General features: G+C 37.5%; 1 protein-coding gene across 1 annotated transcript in view; it reads right to left on the bottom strand.

Annotated features, from left to right (window-relative positions):
• The window catches only part of Cyt-c1 (Cytochrome c1), a 294,412-nt gene extending 274,645 nt beyond the window's left edge, over positions 1–19,767 (bottom strand). The window contains exon 1 of the mRNA XM_069502981.1: positions 19,763–19,767. The gene's annotated coding sequence lies outside the window, so the exon portion shown is untranslated. The remainder of the gene's footprint in view (positions 1–19,762) is intronic.
• Between the last annotated feature and the right edge of the window lie 2,531 nt (positions 19,768–22,298).

Here is a 22,298-nt window from a genome sequence, read left to right as displayed (position 1 = left end):
ATAGGTTTTGATTTTCTTTTAATTTTAATTTAATTTTATACATTTATTTGTTATCAACAGCGTCACAGATAACATGATTTTATATTTCAGACTTAATACTATAACAATCCCAAATAGGATTACAATTTTGTTTTAATTATAACAGTAGGTTTGAAGATAACAGTATGTTTGAAGAGACTAAATAATTTAAGCAAGCTTTACAACAAAATAATATTATGATTACAACAGTCAATTAGTATAAATACCTAGTAAGTAGTAGGTGATTGACAACATGGTGCGCGCGCGCTTGTGTGTGTATGTGTGTGTATGTGTGTGTGTGTGTGTGTGTGTGAGAGAGAAAGAGAGACACGTCGACAGATGGACAGACAACAAAGTAATCCTATAAAGGTTTTTTTCCTTTTGGGTACGGAACCCCAGCAAGACGAATCATTACTTTTGTCACTCACACATTACAACACTACATTTCTCACTCTTATTCGTTAAAAAACAAATTAAACCTAAATAAATATACAATTTATTATTTTATTTATTTAAATAAACAGTATAATAAAAAATTATAGCTGACAGTGTAACTGTATTTTCTTGTATGCACTAAAGTGCTTAGATAAATGAATACAGGCAAAATACTATACAAAAATTTGTAATAAAGAAACACATGCACGTACATATACAATATACATACATGAGCCCCGAAAACATTACACTCCTTTTTTCGGGCAGTCGTGTAAAAACACTCGACTCCACTCCGTTCTGTCTGTTTGCATTAGCATTTAGACCGTTGGCAGTGGACACGTTACCATCAACTTTTTTTTGTGAAGCAATCATGTATCGAAGATATCTGGTCTGGTCTGGTCTGATGGGAAGATGTCTGGTGGGGGGCTTCCGCCGTAGATAGTTACCACCCTACCGACAAAGCCGTGCCGCCAAGCGATTTAGCGTTCCGTTACGGTGCCGTGTAGTCGTAGAAACCAAACGGGTGTGGATTTAATAAAATAAAATAAAACACATGTACAATGTACATGTGTTTTATTTTATTTTATTGTACATACAGTCAGCAACAAAGCTAGGTATGCACCTGTCCATAGTCGCTTGTACTGGCGAGTGCATACCTAGCTTTGTTGCTGACCTTACACGAACCCTGAAAACATTACTCCTTTTTTCGGGCAGTCGTGTAAAAACACTCGAATCCACTTTTTTTGTTTTTTTTAATTGAAGAATATTAGTCTTGTTAATTTTGACTAATATTCCCCTTTCCTCTCCAATTAAGCGTAAACCTTGTGCTAGGGAGTGGGTACGACAATAGTGCAACGGGTGGGGTTTGAACCGCTGACCTTTCGGTCTTTCAGTCCGCTCCTTAACCGTTGAGCTAGTGAGGCTTTGCATTAGCATTAAGACCGTTTCGTTGGCAGTGGGATGGACACGTTACCATTTTTTTTTTTTTTGAACAATCATGTATCGAAGATCTAAAAAGTGAACGGAGCCGCGGGCGGGCACTTGTAATTAAGTGCACATGGAGAAGAATAGTGGCCGGTAATTGTGGAACGGTGTCAAAACCGCTACAGGCGAATTTGACCGCACCTGTTGAAGTCAAGTTAAAAGTTCTTGCTCACGTGCGAAGCGGACTTTTACATACTTTTTTTTAATGAACATTCATACCAACACATATACTACATCCAAGACACTTGTCGTCTCGGGTCTGCACCCCACGCAGTGTGCGTGGGAGGGGTAATTGTACTGAGGCGGGCAGTCGAGCTCGGACCCGCGCACAGTGAAGACGTGGACAGTGAGATGGTCGAGCCGATATTTACACACTACAATTAAATACTCATACATGAGTTACTACATTAGCCATGTTAAATGACTAATATTCCCCTTTCCTCTCCAACTAAGCATCAGGCTTGTGCTAGGAGTAGCTACGACAATAGTCCAAGGGGCGGGGTTTGAACCGGCAACATTTCTATTTTCAGTCCACTCCTTTACCGGTTGAGCTATTGAGGCTCTACTGCTCTACTCTCTACTTACTCGTACCTACTTTAGTAATAGTAGTAGATGGGGCTGGCATGAACGTGTCGGACAAAAGTCCCATAAAAATGAAGATAAAAAAATCATAGTCTGTGTAGTAAGTAATATACCCAACTGTGCGTTGGTATGAAATGAAAACAAATTAAGTATAAAGTCTCTGAAAAATTAACTTGTGTGGGTATTTGACTCCAATTTTTTTATTACATTATTATAAACTAGAATAAAAATAATGACGTAAACTGAAAAAAACTTATTAAATCGATCAAATAACAAAAAAGTTATAAGCACTTAAATATTTCTGATTAGACAGAGATAGCGATACAGCAGTTTGACGTCACACGTACTAATGCCATAGTAGCTTCGTGCGGTTTCCTACAAATTTTCGTTTTGCGAGAAAGGGATAGAATAGAAGACCCTCCCAATCCAAAATTAAAATGCCTGTAACTTTTTAAATCTTTGTTGGATTTTAATATTTTTTTCAGTGTACGTCATTATTTTTTATCCTAGTTTATAATATAGTAATAATATTTATCAAATTCAAAAGTAGGAAAATATCCAATTATGTCTTCAGAACTCCTAAGCCAGTGGTACAGACTAAATGAAAAAAGTCAAGTTATCAATCAAAGTGGCCGTTGAAACGTGGGTGTAACCAGGATGACGCGAAAACGTTTGAACACTTGGCATAATCCGAAACGTTAATTATTTTTTCATTCAATATACTTTCAAATTAGCGCCTGAATAGCTCAACGATTAAGCGGGCTGAAAACCGAAAGGTCGGCGGTTCAAATCCCACCCGTTGCACCCACTCCTAGCACAAGTTTTCGCTTAATTGGAGGGAATAGGGGAATATTAATCATGCTTCCAATAATCAAACAAGACGTGTAAATTAAAAAAACCGGTCAAGTGCGAGTCACGCTCGCGCAACGAGGGTTCCGTACTACAGTCGTATTCTTTCAACATTTTGAACGATAATTCAAAAACTATGACGCATAAAAATAAATCAAAATCTGTTTTAGAATGCACAGGTGAAGCCCTTTCATATGATACCTCACTTGATATAGTTATCCTACTTCGAAAATTGAAAATACAAATTTTTAGTTCATGACCACAATTTAATTTCTTTTGTGTGATGTAACCACAAATTCATGGTTTCAGATTTTTCCCCTAATGCTATAAGACCTACCTACCTGCCAAATTTCAGGATTCTAGGTCAACGGGAAGTACCCTGTAGGTTTCTTGACAGACCGACAGTCAGACAGACAACAAAGTGATCCTATAAGGGGTCCGTTTTTTTTTTGAGGTACGTAACCCTAAAAAACACCCTTGATCTGTGAAATGCATTGCTATCAGTTTGATTAGGGAGATTCTGATTTTGATATGAGTCAAAAATCAAGAAGATCACCGTAAGAAGTTGCATCATGAGAGTCCATAGTCCATACGGTCGAAGATGCAAATTATTCAAGTGTTGTGTGATCATTACAGATAAATAATAGATTAAGTGACAGAAATAAATATTTACAAATCGCGTACCATTGACCTGTGTGACTTTAAGAGGATTTGCATTCAAATTAGATGTACTTAGTTGGAGTTTTTTTTTTATAAATTTATTGCAATATGTTGACAGATATAAATTGGTGTCATTGTAAATACCTCATAAAGATAATTCAGATATTTAATGCGTGGTTAGGAACGGATTACAACATGATAAAAAAACCGGCCAAGTGCGAGTCAGGCTTGCGCAATGAGGGTTCCGTACTACAGTCGTATTTTTTCGACACTTTGCACGATAATTCAAAAACTATGATACATAAAAATAAATAAAAATCTGTTTTAGAACGCTCAGGTGAAGACCTTTCATATGATACCCCACTTGATATAGTTATCTTACTTCGAAAATTGAAAATACTAATTATTAGTTCATGACCACAATTTATTGTTGACCAAATTTTTTTTGTGTGATATAACCCTAAATATGTTACCAACGATTACTCTCATATTTCGGCCACATCATACGGCGGGGGGACGACAGCTTAGAAAAGCTCATAGTGACGGGCAACACTGAGGGCAAAAGACCGAGAGGCCGCTCACCAACTAGGTGGTCTGACCAGCTAAAGGAGTCCAGCAGGTGTGGATTTCATCACATTGTAAAAATGGCCACCGACAGAAGCCGATGGAAACAGATAAGCCATTCGAGGTCAGTTTGCCAGGGCCACGATCTTCAGCAATGAAGGAACGACCGGAGAGAGAGAACCCTAAATTCACGGTTTTCAGATTTTTCCCCGAATGTCAGCTATAAGACCTACCTACCTACCAAATTTCATGATTCTAGGTTAACGGGAAGTACCCTGTAGCTTTCTTGACAGACCGACAGACAGACAGACAACAAAGTGATCCTATAAGGGTACGGAACCCTAACAAAAGACTGACTGATCTATCAACGCGCCTTAATCGGTGCGGCTAAATTTGAAATTGAAACAATCATCAAACTTGAAATTTTGCTTACACAAAAGCGAAAAAGGAATTTAAGTATGGTCAAAATAATAAATGAATTTTAATAAAATAGTAGGAGAGCGTGGGTCTATCAAAAGTGATTACGATCTCCACATTAGCTGTGGGAGTAATTTATCTCTCAATTAATGTTATCTCTCTCTATCTTTAAAAACTATGGTAGTAATATAGTGTGTGGCTTCTTGCAAATTGAATATTATCGAGGTTTTGTTAAGAAATTCTTGTACCATCATCAACAACAACCGATAGACGTCCACTGCTGGACATAGGTCTCTTTTAGGGACTTCCACACGTCGGCCTTGCGCCGCCTGAATTCAGCGAGATCGCCATTCCAGCACCTTAGGACCCCAACGTCTATCGGATTATTCTTGTATGGTTAGAGTAATTATTTATTTATGAACTTTCCTTTGAAGAAAAAACCTTGGGAGGAAACATACAAATGCAGTTTATCGATGCCCGCACCTTCTGGATCCTGGTTTCCCTCTATCTTTCGTAATTCTCGGTATTTTTGTCACATACCTGATAATTATGGAACAAGCTTCATTCTCTCACAAAACTGCAATATTATGCGGTTGTTCATAATGGCGGATAAACAAATTCCTGAAAAGAAGGCAAAGCCTTGGAGGTTCCTCTGGTGCCGGGCGGCGGTAATAACTTTTTTTTTAAGAATATTAGCCATGTTAATCATGAGTCACGACTAATATTAACATGGCTTGTATTAAGGGTAGGTGTGACAATAGCAACGGGTGAGGCTACCCCAAAAAATCTAAGCTATCTCTGTACCAAAAAATCGGTTAAGCGGATGGGCCATGGAAAGCTAGTAGACAAGACGGACAGACACACTTTCGCATTTATAACATTAGTATGGATTATATAAGTAGGTACTTGTAGTCGAAGTCCAACTTAACAAGCGTCCACCGTCCCCAAAGTTAAGATAAACCCAACTAATAAAATACAAATCTCTGAGAAAATGTTTACGACATCTAACCTGCGACACGACCAAATTGAAAATCCATTCAAATCACTTCCACAAACTTACATTTACCATCACATCTTGCTGTCATCCACTCTTATTTGTACATACATAAGGGTTATGATAAATTTTGAGGATGGTAAAGAGAATTTGGTTAAGAATGTGTCAAGAATGGAAGAGGCGTAGGCACCATCAAAATGTTGACCTTTCCGTTAGCCATTCGATCTTTATTTTGTAAGGGTGGTAAATTGGGCGGAATAGAAATATACCCGGATACGGAATAATCTACCACCTTACAAAGATTAGAGGAGAAAAAAAAATAATTTTAATTTACTTTACTTGATCTATCTACCTAGTAAAGAATAGAAGCTAGCCGTCGACTCCCTTGTAATGCATATGAGGTGTTATAAATGAAATTTGCTAGATGTTAGGCAAAATTGTTTTTAATGTAACTTTTACCGGGGTCGCTTAATACAGAATGATGGCTAATAATGCTTAGTTATTCTAGCTTAATGCCAAGACTTAATTTAGATACATTAGAATGACTTAGGTAGATAGTACATAAGATCTATGTTTTAAATTTAAGATGCCATTGGCATGGAATAGACAATGACACAGTAAAATTCATAAAATTGTTTCAAAATAAAAGCTCAGTAGTAAAGACAGGGTTCTTACTGTACACATACACTAAGAAGGTTCACTAAACAGTTCCAGGATACAAACATGTGCTTACTTGTAGGTGCGAAGACTGCAAGGTAGCTGGACGGCATCGGCCAAGATCCAAAACTCAATTTATTTGATTCTTCACAACCGAAATGTTTCATTACAAAGATTTTCACCAAGTCTTATCCATAGAAATTAAGTTGCCAACGTGAATGTGCAAAAGAAATAAATACGAAAACCGAAAACGCAAACGGAAAACTAAAACGGAAAACTGAAGCTAAACGTAAAACGTAAACGTAAATACGAAAACCCTGTAACAAAGAAAAACAAGATTATAATTTGTGCTGTGTGAAAATTTCGACACGTGGAATTTTCCCGATCAAACACAACTCACCTATTGAACTCCTGGCCACCAATGGTTTTCAGAAGTCCACCCACAACCCATTATCCTCATTTATTTGGGAAGTTAAAATAACTGGAACTGAAAGAAATCATGAGATTAGGATTTTCTCTAACCAAACCGCCATTTTGTCGAATCCACATTACTTGATTTTTCACTCACCATAACTGATGAAACATTGAAAATACGTTAGGATGACTAAAATTTATGACTACTGTATTTTTCCAGGCGAAGCCATGGGCGAAAAGAAGTGAGATTTTCCTGGAACGAAAAAAATTCGTCTTCACATGTTGACTCCAGGAAAATTCTAAATCTCAGCAATCGGTGTTGCCAGACGCAACCCGAGTGTGGCCGCATCAGTTAGTTTGATCATAAAGCCAATTCATTTTTGAATATTTGCGGAACCTAAGGATATATTATAAGAACCGTTTTGTTAATGACTTAACAATAAACAAATGATATTATGGTTTTATTTAATTATTTTGTTTTATTTTTACGACAATTGACAACGAAACAAACGCCATCTATTGTGGCTCGAATGAACTCTGAACATCGACCCACGCGTAGTTCTGCACCTTGATGCTAGGTGGCACCAACATACTTTGAACAAAATAGATTTTAATTAAAAGCGAAACGCTAATTAGTAGTTCAAAATTTACAACGTCACAATACTTCCCCTCCTACGAAAAGGTTCAACAGGTTGAACCACGCTGCCCTCAGCGTCATCCAACAACTACTAACAATTTGCCTGAAACAAACAAACAAAAAAAACACAGAAGTTACGCGTGAACGCACATCTACTACTAACAAGGAAAATTGTCTAACAAAATAAATATACTGAAAACAGTGTAAGGTTTTATACATTATACTTAACTACACAACCCTAACTTCTAAAAAGAATATATACAAAAAAACTTCATGGTGTCTAAGACACTTGAGTGGAAACATCTTGGCATCATTCTTCAGCTGACTGATAGAATGCGTCTAGGCCTACGGTGGTTCACTCTTTTAAACTACCATCGTAATATTTGTTACTCAACAAATACGGAAAATCTGGTTGTGAACGGGTCCATCTGATATGGCAACCGTTCTCTATCCCATTCGGAAAAATAAAACCGAATCAAAATCGGAATATGAGAAAAAAAAAACGAAATAACTCTCCTAGAAAATAGATCTCGGAACAGAATCGGAAAAATAACAGAAATGATCCATTATCTAGAAGGAAAACGAAAACAAAACACAAAACCCCCCCTTTTCGTTATCCCCAAAGTACGATATTTGCATTTTTACTTTCTCTACCGGTTGGTCTACCACAAGCATTCCAATCATCACATATTCATCCCTACATACATCCACTACATTCATCCTCAACTGAACCATGGTAATGTAACTGTTAATTCAGAACATCACTACACTCATACAAATTCCTAATTGAATATTGATAACTTAAATATTCAAACAGTTTAGACCAAACTAAGTAATGGCAAATATCTACTTCTTAATATCCTTAATATGCCAAGTGCCTATTGGGTGGTTGTCAGCTACTCTAACTAGTTCATAAACCAAAGGTGACAAAACCTTGACAACCCTGCACTTTTCATACTTAGGTGCCAGCTTAGCTGCGAAAAAATTTGTAGCGTCGCTTTGTGGATAGGTCTTTTTCCACACTATGTCCCCAACAGAATAGCTTGCAGACCTACGCCTTAAGTTGTAATGCGTTGCATACTCTGCATGAGCCTGAAACAAATTTCTCCTAACCTGACCAAATATGTCCTCCAAAGTTCCAAACTTTCCTGCGTATTCCTCCCTTGGAATTCCGGCCTCGTACTCCTTATCCGTGTCCTTATAGAAGGAACCATTTAAAACCGGTTCTCTAGCGTGGACAAGGAAGAACGGGGAGAATCCAGTGGATTCATTAACCGCACTGTTTATGGCGAACTGGACCTTGTACAGGTTTTCGTCCCAGGACCTGTGGTTATCTTTCACAAAAGCGGCTACAGCAGTCATAACAACCTTATTGTACCTCTCAACAAGGTTAACTTGCGGAGTGTACAGTGGTGTGTAGTGTAATTTCGGAATATTATAACGCTTAATGAGATTACGGAATTCAGATCCTGTAAATTGGGACCCATTGTCCACAATCACAGTCTCTGGAACACTATGGTTCAAAAATACAAAATTCTCTAGCGCTTTAACAACAGCGGCACCTGTGGCACGCCGTAACGGAAACAACATTGTATATTTCGAAAAACAACACGTCACCACAAAAAGAAATGTAAATCCTGATTTAGACCTAGGCAAAGGTCCGACTAAATCAGCCGAAATGACCTGAAAAGGTCTCTCGCAGACTTTAGGCTTCCCTAGCAGACCTGGAGTGGCTGATGTCGTGTGTTTATACGCAGAGCAAGTATCACAATTCTTAACGTACTCAACCACGTCCTTATACATACCACGCCAAAAATATCTGAGGGATAATCTGCGATGAGTTTTGAACACACCAAAATGACCTGCAGTTGCATCTGCATGGTTTTGTTGCATAATTCTAAGGATGTCGTTCTTGTGGACTACCTCTTTCCAGTCGAACTCACTGAGAAGCTGGTATTTACATTTACTGTAACGATATAGTTTATCGTTCAAAATACTAAAATTCGGAAAATTTGCTGGATTGATTTTACAGCCATTAAATGTTTTGTCATACCAGTCATCTACCAAAACTTGTTGACTAGAGTTATCATTACGATCACCAACTACATCTACGTGTATGAGTCTCGACAAGGTATCCGGAACTACATTATCACAACCCTTCCTATGTTCGATAACAAAATTATACTGTGATAATCTACAACCCCATCTGGCGAGACGTCCTGAGGGATTTTCTAAATTTAAGAACCACTTTAGGGATGCATGGTCTGTGATAATTGTGACTGGCTTGGAACCAAAATAAGCCTGAAATTTCTCCACTGCAAAAATCACAGCTAGAGCCTCGCGTTCCGTCGCGCTGTAATTCCTTTCGTTTTTATTTAGGCTCCTACTGACATACGCAATGGGATGATCGCAACCATCGGTTTCTTGCGTTAGCATACCGCCAACACCATATGCAGAAGCATCACAATGTATTTTGAATGGTTTTTTCAAAATTCGGTACCGCAAGAACAGGTGCGGTTACCAACGCATTCTTCAATGTATTAAATGCTACCTCTGCCTGTTCGCTCCACTCAAATTTAGGTGCGTTCTTTCCTTTACTCGTTAGTCTATTGAGTGGTGCAGCGATGGTTGAAAAATTCCTAATAAAGCGCCTGTACCAAGAACAAGTGCCTAGGAAAATCTTTACCTCCTGTGCAGTTTTTGGGGTCGGAAAGTTCAAAACTGCGGCAACTTTTCCAGGATCTGTGCGTAAACCAAATTCATCCACTATATACCCTAAATATTTCAAAGAGTTTCGAAAAAAATTACATTTATCAAAATTTATGGATAGTTGAGCCATTTTTAGTTTATCCAGAACTCTGTTTAATAAAATTAAATGGGTTTCAAAATCAGCAGAACAAATAACAATATCATCTATATAACAAAATACTATTCCATTTTCAATATCACTACAAAAATTTTGATTAAATAACTGGTCCATTAACCTCTGCTGTCGTGCTGGTGCACCGCATAGGCCAAACGGCATGACTTTAAATTTGAATAACCCTCTACCAGGAACTGTAAAACTGGTTTTTTCCTGAGAGTCGTCAGCTAACGGAATTTGCCAGAAACTTGAACTTAAATCAATCGATGATAAAAACCTTGCCTCTTTCAAGCTATCTAGAATTTGTGGAATGTACGGTATTGAGTATGAATCCCCCTTTGTCACTGAATTTAATTTCCTGCAATCTAGGCAAAATCTCCAGTCTCCATTTGCCTTTTTCACTAAAATTGCTGGGTTATTCCAAGGGCTTTCACTCGGAGTAACTACGTCCATTTCCAGCATCCTATCTAACTCTTTACTTAAAGCTTCCTTCTTTTCGGGAGAAAGTGGATATTGTTTTATTTTTATTGGCAAGGCATCACCGGTGTCAATAACATGTTCAATTAATTTTGTTCTACCCAATCCAATTTTTTCTGAAGAAATATCTAAAAATTTATTTACTACAGACTGGGCTAATTCTTTCTGTTGAGATGATAAGTTTTCAAAAGAAGTGATGGTATGAATTTGTTTATTATCAATCGCACAAATATTGTAAAATTGAGAAGGTGCCTTAATTAATTCTAAATTATCAAAAATGCCAGGGGCTAACTGAAATGTTTTCCAAAAGTCACAGCCAAAAATAACATCCGCTATTATAGAGGGTACTACAAAAAATTTTATTATGTGAGTTACGGAATTATAAGTAATCGGAATAAACATATAACCCATGCAATCAAGTTTGTCTCCATTTGCCACTGAAAATGTGGTATCAATACTGCTATGCAATTTATAACCGAATCTCAAAAAAACCTTGTGCGCCTGGTTACCCAAAATTGACGCGCAAGCACCGGAATCTAGTAAACCTGTAATCTCAAAACCGTCAACAAAAACCTTTAAATGTGGCCTAAAGTCTCGTTTATCCACTGAATACAGAACTGTGTCAGGTAAAAGGGATGTTTTGTTGTTAATGACCAAGTTCTTTACTTGTGTCTCTGCACAGTTCTTACTAATTAGTTTTTTTGAATTTTTGTCCGGAGCGGGTTTACTAATCGCCTTTTTACTACAACTTGGACATGTCTTTACTGTAAAGTTCTGACGTCCACACGAAAAACATCTAATAAATTTCGGAACTGTCCTGCAAAATTTAAAGGAATGGTTACCCTTGCCGCACTTGTAACATAGTTGTTTATTTGTTTTCGAAAAATCAGTGCCTTTACTTGTATCAACCTTAGGTGCAGGTGTGACTGAAAGTGTGTTTATCTGTTTTGTCACTTGTTTGTAAGCAAACTCTGAACTTAAAGTTGCCTTACTGTTAGTAGGCTCAGAAAATAAGGCGGAACGCTGCCTCGCAGCCTCTAGTTTGCGACACTTTTCCTTCAACATTGCGACAGACTTAATGTCAACAAGAGCTAATTGTTCTGAGTAAAAAGGGCGAATATTACGTAATAAAATTTGTAACTTTTGTTCTTCGGAAAGTGGTGTTGACAACCTTGAAAACATGCAAAACATTACAGCGAAATAGATAGACACAGGTTCTTCAGAGCCTTGTGTTCTTGCTCGAATTTCACCTAGCAACCTGTAGTCATAATCTACTGCATCAAATTCCTCTAAAAATAAAGTTTTCAATTCTGACCAAGACGAAACTTGACATTTGTTGCCTCTGTACCATAACAATGCTCGGCCTGTAAAAAGATGAAATGCAGAAACAAATAATTTTCCATCTGAAACGCCATAAGATCTTTTATATTCCTCAACGCGTTCGATGAAACTGCGCGGATCACCCTGTCCGTTGAAATGTAACTTCCACTTGGCAACATTTTTATCACCAGTGCAGTCAACGGCGGTACTCTCGGAATCCAGTGATTCGTCGTGAGACGACTCATTGTCAGCATCTAATCTGGAAATCAAACTCTGCAACTTTGTATGTAATTCACTCTTCCTACTTATTAAGCTGAGTTCGGAACACTGTATTCTCAAAATTCTAAAGTACAAATGTGAAGCTAAAGCTTTAGACCTACAGAGGGCATGTCTATCTTTAGTGTCAGAACACTTTTTTAATAAATCTTCTAAGTCTTGAAGTTTTTTAGTAATAACCCCTAACTCACTTTCAGAAGAGAAATCTGTCTCTAAAATTGATTCAGAAGGAATTTCCTGAATTAATTGTTTTAACTGTTTCTTTAAACCTAGCACTGTAGGTGCTGGAGTTTCGGAACGAATGGATACCTCATAACACAATTCGTCCTTCAAAAGTGAATGAAACTGGGCAAAAGTCTGTTCCATTGTGTTAAGTCAAAACACATTTAACAAAATATCGAGCTTGTGTAACTGTCTATGTTTAGCCTTATACAAATTGGTTAAACACAAACACAAAAGAAGTTATTTAAACTATTAAATATACACAAGCAAAATACACAACAAAAACAATATTCTTAAGTCTATCCTAACTATTTTATCAATTATGTTCATATTCCAAAATATTGTTAATAATACAAGCACATATTATTACTATAGTAAACAAAATATAACAAAATAAAACTTCCCAAAATTGAATAAATGATTGTAAGGTGCAGTATCACCTTTATGAGTACACAGTGTGTTACAACCTTTACAATTACAAAAGTAAACAGGCAACAAAGTTGCAATGAACTCTGACTAGCATATTATCTTTCAAAAAAACAAAGAGATTGTGCAATGGTTTGATGGCTGTTACTTTACACTTTTAACACATAACCTAAAATACAACAAAATCTGTTTCTAAATGTCACTTTAAACTACCAGCATTCAATTAAACTTAACATGTTTTGTGTGTGAAGTAGCTTTTATCATAACCTTAACACAGCTCTAAACAAAATTTCAACAAAATAATGAAGTATCAAGTCACTGAAAAAAAATTGTTCATAACTTCCTACTTGAACTTAATGTAATCTCTGAATATAGTTTATATATTTAGTTTCACAAGTTGTAACTCTTAGTATTTATAAATGTATGTGTGTAACTAGTTAACAGCACATAGCGTTTCAAAACTTTAATTATACTAAGTTACCGGAATTTTCAAACATAAGATGTACTTACTATTGAAAGCAATACCCAACAACAACTCAGTTAAGCAATGTTTATTACTAAACTGAAGGCAAACATTCACTTATACACCTCCAAGGTAAGTCAAATAACATAATTGAACGGCATAAACACCATTTATAATGTGTTAATTAAATGAGAAAAAACAAATGTTGGACTATACTCAGAAAATTACTTAAAATATCAAACAAAATTTCTAACTATTAGTTATTATTTAGTTAGTTAACCATAAAAACAGCTTAGTGCTCTTTGCAATGTGTCACTACTTAGAAAATTGTACAATCAGCGGAGTACATTTCATAAAATTCACAAAATTTCTCAAAATATACTGAAATAACTATATAAAAAAAAACGTTCGGGCGCCATTTGTAAGGGTGGTAAATTGGGCGGAATAGAAATATACCCGGATACGGAATAATCTACCACCTTACAAAGATTAGAGGAGAAAAAAAAATAATTTTAATTTACTTTACTTGATCTATCTACCTAGTAAAGAATAGAAGCTAGCCGTCGACTCCCTTGTAATGCATATGAGGTGTTATAAATGAAATTTGCTAGATGTTAGGCAAAATTGTTTTTAATGTAACTTTTACCGGGGTCGCTTAATACAGAATGATGGCTAATAATGCTTAGTTATTCTAGCTTAATGCCAAGACTTAATTTAGATACATTAGAATGACTTAGGTAGATAGTACATAAGATCTATGTTTTAAATTTAAGATGCCATTGGCATGGAATAGACAATGACACAGTAAAATTCATAAAATTGTTTCAAAATAAAAGCTCAGTAGTAAAGACAGGGTTCTTACTGTACACATACACTAAGAAGGTTCACTAAACAGTTCCAGGATACAAACATGTGCTTACTTGTAGGTGCGAAGACTGCAAGGTAGCTGGACGGCATCGGCCAAGATCCAAAACTCAATTTATTTGATTCTTCACAACCGAAATGTTTCATTACAAAGATTTTCACCAAGTCTTATCCATAGAAATTAAGTTGCCAACGTGAATGTGCAAAAGAAATAAATACGAAAACCGAAAACGCAAACGGAAAACTAAAACGGAAAACTGAAGCTAAACGTAAAACGTAAACGTAAATACGAAAACCCTGTAACAAAGAAAAACAAGATTATAATTTGTGCTGTGTGAAAATTTCGACACGTGGAATTTTCCCGATCAAACACAACTCACCTATTGAACTCCTGGCCACCAATGGTTTTCAGAAGTCCACCCACAACCCATTATCCTCATTTATTTGGGAAGTTAAAATAACTGGAACTGAAAGAAATCATGAGATTAGGATTTTCTCTAACCAAACCGCCATTTTGTCGAATCCACATTACTTGATTTTTCACTCACCATAACTGATGAAACATTGAAAATACGTTAGGATGACTAAAATTTATGACTACTGTATTTTTCCAGGCGAAGCCATGGGCGAAAAGAAGTGAGATTTTCCTGGAACGAAAAAAATTCGTCTTCACATGTTGACTCCAGGAAAATTCTAAATCTCAGCAATCGGTGTTGCCAGACGCAACCCGAGTGTGGCCGCATCAGTTAGTTTGATCATAAAGCCAATTCATTTTTGAATATTTGCGGAACCTAAGGATATATTATAAGAACCGTTTTGTTAATGACTTAACAATAAACAAATGATATTATGGTTTTATTTAATTATTTTGTTTTATTTTTACGACAATTGACAACGAAACAAACGCCATCTATTGTGGCTCGAATGAACTCTGAACATCGACCCACGCGTAGTTCTGCACCTTGATGCTAGGTGGCACCAACATACTTTGAACAAAATAGATTTTAATTAAAAGCGAAACGCTAATTAGTAGTTCAAAATTTACAACGTCACAATTTTGTAGTTAAAGTTATCGTTGGAGATTTAAACGGATAAGAAATTGAAAACATTTTGTCAAAGTGTTCAAGACAAACCATACGAAATTCATTGAAGTACGTTAAATACTGACAACTAGAATAGTGGTCATTATTTAACGTAAGGGCACTATTAGGCATTAAGTATTTCATAAACAGAATTTTGCGTCATAGGTTCCCGAAAGGATCAGCAAAAGCATACAAAGTGGTATGTGGTGACATACTGAGAATATAAAACGGTTCCAATATTATAGTTGTAAGCTTTTTTTTCAATATTTATAGACTATTGTAGTCGGGCATGGATAGAGTTACCATTTATTAAACTTTTTCGAGATTTTATCGACGCTTTTTTAAATTTATTTTTGCGTGGGAGTGCAGTTACCCTAAAGTAGCCTTAGTAAGTAGATAGGATAAGGTCCCGTCGTGACCACGACCCGTGTAATTGGGTTGAAATATCGACAAAAATAAAAACGCCAAATTAATCGTGGCATGTATCCGTTCATGACCATCATCATCATCAACCAATAGACGTCCACTGCTGGACATAGGTCTCTTGTGGGGACTTCCACACGCCACGGTCTTGCGCCGCCGCCTGGATCCAGCGGCTCCCTGCGACTCGTCCGTATTCGTTATCTACATTAAAATATGTCGTTAAACCATGAAAAAAGCTTAAAATCATTATTATATAGGATAACCTTAGTAGATTATATTAAGACTAGCTGATCCCCGCGGCTTCGCCCGCGTAGATTTAGGTTTTTAAAGATCCCGTATAGCTTATGTCACTCAGGAATAATGTAGCTTTCTACTGGTGAAAGAATTTTTAAAATCGGTTCAGTAGTTCTAAAGATTACCCCCTACAAACAAACTTAACGACATTACCTCTTAATATAATATAATACAACGGGCCGTGCAGCAGAAATCGTAATATTTTAATTTCGCCATAACTTCAAAACCAAACGTCCAATTTTAATCATTCAAAGACCAAATATTATCTCCATAAACTGTTCTTAGTGATGAAATCATTTATTTTGATAAGGATTAATAGCATGAGTAAAATAAACGCGTTTAAATGTAGTCCAAAAAAAATTCAAGATTTTTAAATAAAAAAATGGTTGCTGTGCCTCACTCGACATAGATGGGTATAGTGTGTCGCGGACTTTTTTGTAGATATTTATAAGATCTACAATTAATTAGAACATTTTATGGTTCTATCTTTTATAGTTTAGGCAGCGTACGCAAAATAAGTAACTTTTCTGGTTGATTTTTTACACCTTGTGTCCGAAAAACCCAAATATCTTACGGAACCCTATTTTTTTCCAAAATAAAATATAGCCTATGTTACTCGTGGATAATGTAGCTTTCGAATGGTGAAAGAATTTTTAAAATCGGTCCAGTAGTTTTTGAGCCTATTCAGTACAAACAAACAAACAAACAAACAAACAAACAAAGTTTTCCTCTTTATAATATTAGTGTAGATGTAGACAACGGGCCGTGCAGCAGAAATCGTAATATTTTAATTTCGCCATAACTTCAAAACCAAACGTCCAATTTTAATCATTCAAAGACCAAATATTATCTCCATAAACTGTTCTTAGTGATGAAATCATTTATTTTGATAAGGATTAATAGCATGAGTAAAATAAACGCGTTTAAATGTAGTCCAAAAAAAATTCAAGATTTTTAAATAAAAAAATGGTTGCTGTGCCTCACTCGACATAGATGGGTATAGTGTGTCGCGGACTTTTTTGTAGATATTTATAAGATCTACAATTAATTAGAACATTTTATGGTTCTATCTTTTATAGTTTAGGCAGCGTACGCAAAATAAGTAACTTTTCTGGTTGATTTTTTACACCTTGTGTCCGAAAAACCCAAATATCTTACGGAACCCTATTTTTTCCAAAATAAAATATAGCCTATGTTACTCGTGGATAATGTAGCTTTCGAATGGTGAAAGAATTTTTAAAATCGGTCCAGTAGTTTTTGAGCCTATTCAGTACAAACAAACAAACAAAGTTTTCCTCTTTATAATATTAGTGTAGATAACTTCAACTAAGTTTAGTTAAAGTAGCTTCAGAGTTCTTCATAATGTTATCAAAGGTATAATAATCTCTGCCAATACCTATTTTTGTTTAATAGATATAGCGAGCAAACGAGCAGGCGCGTCACCTGATGTTAAGTGATTACCGCCGCCCATAAACATTTGCAGCACCAGAGGAACCGCCGATGCGTTGCCGGCCTTTTAGGAATTTGTTGGTTCGGCCCTTGAATAATCCCATGTTGCCAACTTAGTGTACTCTACCTATAGTAGGCCTAGACCTTTTTAATTCTGAGAGGAGACCCGTCCTCAGCAGTGGGCCGATGATGGGTTGATGATGATGATATAACTGCGACGTAAAACATAAACTGATTAGATCAAAACTCTGCACGGGCCGTCGTTAAGTAAGAATTTCATCGATATAGCTTTTCAAAGCTCTTGTCCGTATTTAATGACATAATAGCTGGCAGCCCTAGGCTAGGGACGTGTGTTCACGGCCTATTATTTCGGCCTCTGCCCACGCGCCGAGAATTCCGAATCGTTGTTATGAAGGTTTATTGAACTTAAAAACGCACGGCCAACTTTACCGGCTTATTAACACGTTTGTGTGTATTGTAGTGTCCCATTTCGTGGACGCTTTAATGGACTTAAGTGAATTTAATCATCATCATGATCAACCCATCGCCGGCTCACTACAGAGCACGGGTCTCCTCTCAGAGCGAGAAGGGTTTTGGCCATAGTCTACCACGCTGGCCAAGTGCGGATTGGTAGACTTCACACACCTTTGAGAACATTATGGAGAACTCTCAGGCATGCAGGTTTCCTCACGATGTTTTCCTTCACCGCTAAAGCAAGTGATATTTTAATTACTTAAAAACGCACATAACGCCAAAAAGTTAGAGGTGCGTGCCCGGGATCGAACCCCCGACCTCCGATTGGAAGGCGGACGTCCTAACTACTAGGCTATCACAGCTTTTAAGTGAATTTAGTGTGTATGAATTTTGACGGTTAAGTAGCTCTTTGAGTAGGTAAGTTTGTTTGTCATGATCCACCTCAACCCATCGTCGGCCAGTTGTACAGCTTGTGAGGCTACTCTCCTAGGTCTTTTAGCTAATACTAACGACACGCCCCGGCTTCGCACGGGTGTTATTTCTTTTTTTTCCCGACAGATTCAAGAATATAAGATAGAGATTCATCAATAGATTTACCTCAGGAAGTCCCAGTATGACTCCCAAGAAAACATCCATAAGGAGATATTAATTATATGCAGATTCGACGCGAATAAGGCAAACGTGGTCGATGCGGCAAATGCAAAAAGTCGATGTCGACAAATGTAATGACTTTCAAGACGGCTTTTAGATTGGCATGCCTGCTTTAGTTTCCTTGTTTGGACCACACTTAGATCGCCTCTTAACATAAAATATGTAAAACAGTAGTAGAGCACGAATCTTTCTCATCTTCTCTACATAGTATAAAATAAAGTCGCTTCCCGCTGTCTGTATGAACGCGTAGATATTTTAAACTACGCAACGGATTTTAATGCGGTTTTCACCAATAGATAGAATGATTTAAGAGGAAGGTTTATAGCTATAGGTTAATTCTCCAAAAAATAGAGATCCCTAGAGAAATTGAAATAATGAGAATTAGGTCCGAGGCAATGACATCTCAATGACACCACATTAGTATCTACGTTGCACCCATGCGAAGCCGGGGCGGGTCGCTAGTCTATCTATATAAGTAGGTATATAAAAGGAAAAGCTGACTAACTGACTGGCTGACTATAATCAACGCACAGCTCAAACTACTGGACGGATCGGGCTGAAATTTGGCATGCAAATAGCTATTATGGCGTAGACGTACGAAGAACGTACTAGAATCCAAGCTTTATAAATAGATACAACTATTATATTTTTATATAGATATCATCATGATCAACCCATCGCCAGCTCACTACAGAGCACGGGTCTCCTCTCAGAGTAAGAATGGTTTTGGCCATAGTCTACCACGCTGGCCATGTGCGGATTGGTAGACTTCACACACCTTTGAGAACATTATGGAGAACTAGAGTTCTCCATACTGTTGTAAGCTTTAGAAGGCATGCAGGTTTTCTCACGATGTTTTTCACCGTAAAAGCGAGTGATATTTAATTAATTAAATATAGATATAGATATTGTATTTTTGCCATGACTAACGGACAAACGTCAAAACTTACGAACGCAACTCTGTAGTAAGCAAATAAGATTAATTACTTATAATTTAATTTCGTCGGCAGATCAAATAATAATAAAAACCATCTCCAGCGATGAAACCGCATTAAACAAAGAGAGAATAATTACCTCGCATAAAGATTACTCAGATACGACACGGATACGGTAAACGCAAAAAGTCGTCGAACAATGTATCATTTCACGATGTTATCGACAAATCTGATCGCACCCACTGGCTGGGTACGGTAAGTTTTTACTGTAGTTCATGGAGATGCAGTATACCTACCTAGAGGTGCCTGTCGCTGCTCCAATCAAAACGCCTCGTAATGAAAGTCTTCGTCAATCTTCATGACTTCTCTGAACCACACGGCGAGTTAAAACCGACCAACAAACGAACTTGATGAACTCCGATTTCGAACTTGCGCATGGTACGCTGAAAGCGTTCTGCACATCGAAACGCATCTATGATCAGAGCGAGCACAAAGATTACCTATGGCTGTATTACAACTAACGCGAGGGTAATTTAGGACAGTAAGAAGAACGGTGACAAGGCAACAAATACTTATACTTTTCTCCAAGACAGTATAATAGCAAGCAGAATGATTTGCAGAGTAAGTAGGCCAATTAAAGAAGAGTTACACTTCAAATTATCCTTCAAAATCGTAAATTCTATTGAAAAGAGCCCGCAAGAAAATCATGTATGAAGTCTGCATGTGCTGACGTGCCTACTAGGATTCTGAAGTGCGTTCGGATAACTAAATGGTACGCGACAAGTCGAGATAGCCATCGGGGTGGGACGCCCCGTGCGTGATAGCGTGTGCGACGTGCGTGTGAGTGGGGTGTCCCCCCCGCCTCATTCCCCAATTGCTATCTCGACCTGTCGCGTACTATAGACTCTAAGGTGAATAAGTGAGCCTCCTCCCTGGTCTTACATATGGACAACACCTAAGTGCAAAAACAGGCTCAAGAATTAAAGCAAGAAATAGAGACGGGGTTTGCATCTCTATGGTCTTCAGCTCATTGCCCTAGCACGCGCAGTTTCCTTGTTAGGACCACACTGCACAGTGCAGGAAATTGCATGATGCGTGGCTGGATAAATCTAAGCTGATTTATAACAGGTATGTTAAATACTCACATTTCAATATGTATGACGGCGACTTCGCCTACTTTTTGTTGTCTTCAACGTGCACATGCACCACTGGGCATAGCTCTCTTATAGGAGCTTCCACTTTTGTGCCACTTTTGTGCCACTTTTGTCTAGTACCTCCCACTCTTGACTTGCAGGTTTCTATGATTATAACACCCCTCTTTTTGGGTCGGGGTTAAAAATGGAAGATCTAATTAGAAATAGGAAGGCAAATCGCTTTGTACGTGTCCGTGAAATTTCGAGTACGTACGGGTGCAGACCTTGACGATGCCTTGCGGTACGATAGTAGAAAGGTGAAGGCAGAATCAGATCAAAAATTTTTTGGGAACAGTATCTGAAATATATTATGTAGAAATACCGATACGCTACTTTGCGCCGAGCGATATGACATTGAAGTTTATAATTGACCAGAGCTTCGTCACTATTGAGCTTTCTATGCGACGATCCATCGAATCCAATGCATCAAGTTGGTTCTTTGCAGAGCCATCCCATAAATGGCTGCAGTACTCCATGCACGATCGAACTTAAACTTGGTATTTACATGGTAAGAAGGTGTATAAGATCGCGTAGATAATGACCAATATGCACCGACACTATGGTCTGTGTACTTGCAAAGCGGTAGTTTTAGACTTATCTGTCTAGCTAATGAGGCATTAAGTCATATCACGATAAGGCAGGCCTTCGGTAAGTATCCTCATTTGTTTTGATTATATCTGCTGGTAACTGCCCCGTATATGGAAACAAGACCTTTATATGTCAAGCAGTTATAGAACTGTGGGATTGTAACCTAAGGTTAAATATATTACAGTTAACCTTTACCTAGTAATAAGTAGGTACTCTATTTTTCTTTTGAACTAGCTGACCAGCACTGGCTTTGCTCGGATGGAGTTTCCGAAAATCTTTTCTCACAATCGTTATAGTGAGAAACGCCATGCAAAATCTTAAATAACTAGTACTAGCCGTACCTACTAAACATCTGTTCATATGTCAGTGAGTCAGTCAGTTTATCATATTTGGTAACTACAGTCAGTCATTTTTTTCATTCAGTCTTCACATCACTTTAGGTACTATGAATAAAAAGAAGTTATCTAGAAGTTAGTGTGTGAATGATGAAATTCACCGACTGCTAGAAATCATCAACTTCTTGATGTAAGATGATGATATTTCTGTTTTTAGGAACTCAAGACCGTTGGCAGTGGACTCGAAGCTTTATTGATGAAGCATCATTAAGATATTGCAAACCTGCACCTAGTAAGCGATTTAGAAGTGGCGTTTCAAGCGACTAGAGCCAAAGACAAAGTCCTTTTCATGTTCTCAAATTGCTCATTGAAGCAGTCTGGCGTTCAAGCTTAGTCCGGCCGAGAGAGGGTTGGTTGCATTTTAATTAATCAATCTAAGGCTACTAAAGGGCTCTTTTATGAAATAGGTATGACCTAGGTACCTAGTACCTACTTATACGTTATGGTCAAATCTTATATATATTTTTTTTTATTCAGTTACAAGTTAGCCCTTGACTGCAATCTCACCTGGTGGTAAGTGACGATGCAGTCTAAATGGAAGCGGGCTAACCTTGAAGAGATATGGCAGTTTTTTAATAAACCCATGCCCCTTGGGTTTCTACACGGCATCGTACCGGAACGCTAAATCGCTTGGCGGCACGGCTTTGCCGGTAGGGTGGTAACTAACCACGGCCGAAGCCTTCCACCAGACC

This window comes from Maniola hyperantus, chromosome 14 (genome assembly GCF_902806685.2).
Source record: "Maniola hyperantus chromosome 14, iAphHyp1.2, whole genome shotgun sequence".
Lineage (NCBI taxonomy): Eukaryota > Metazoa > Arthropoda > Insecta > Lepidoptera > Nymphalidae > Maniola > Maniola hyperantus.
Note: the sequence above shows the minus strand (reverse complement) of the source record. Positions and strands in the feature narration are given on the sequence as shown.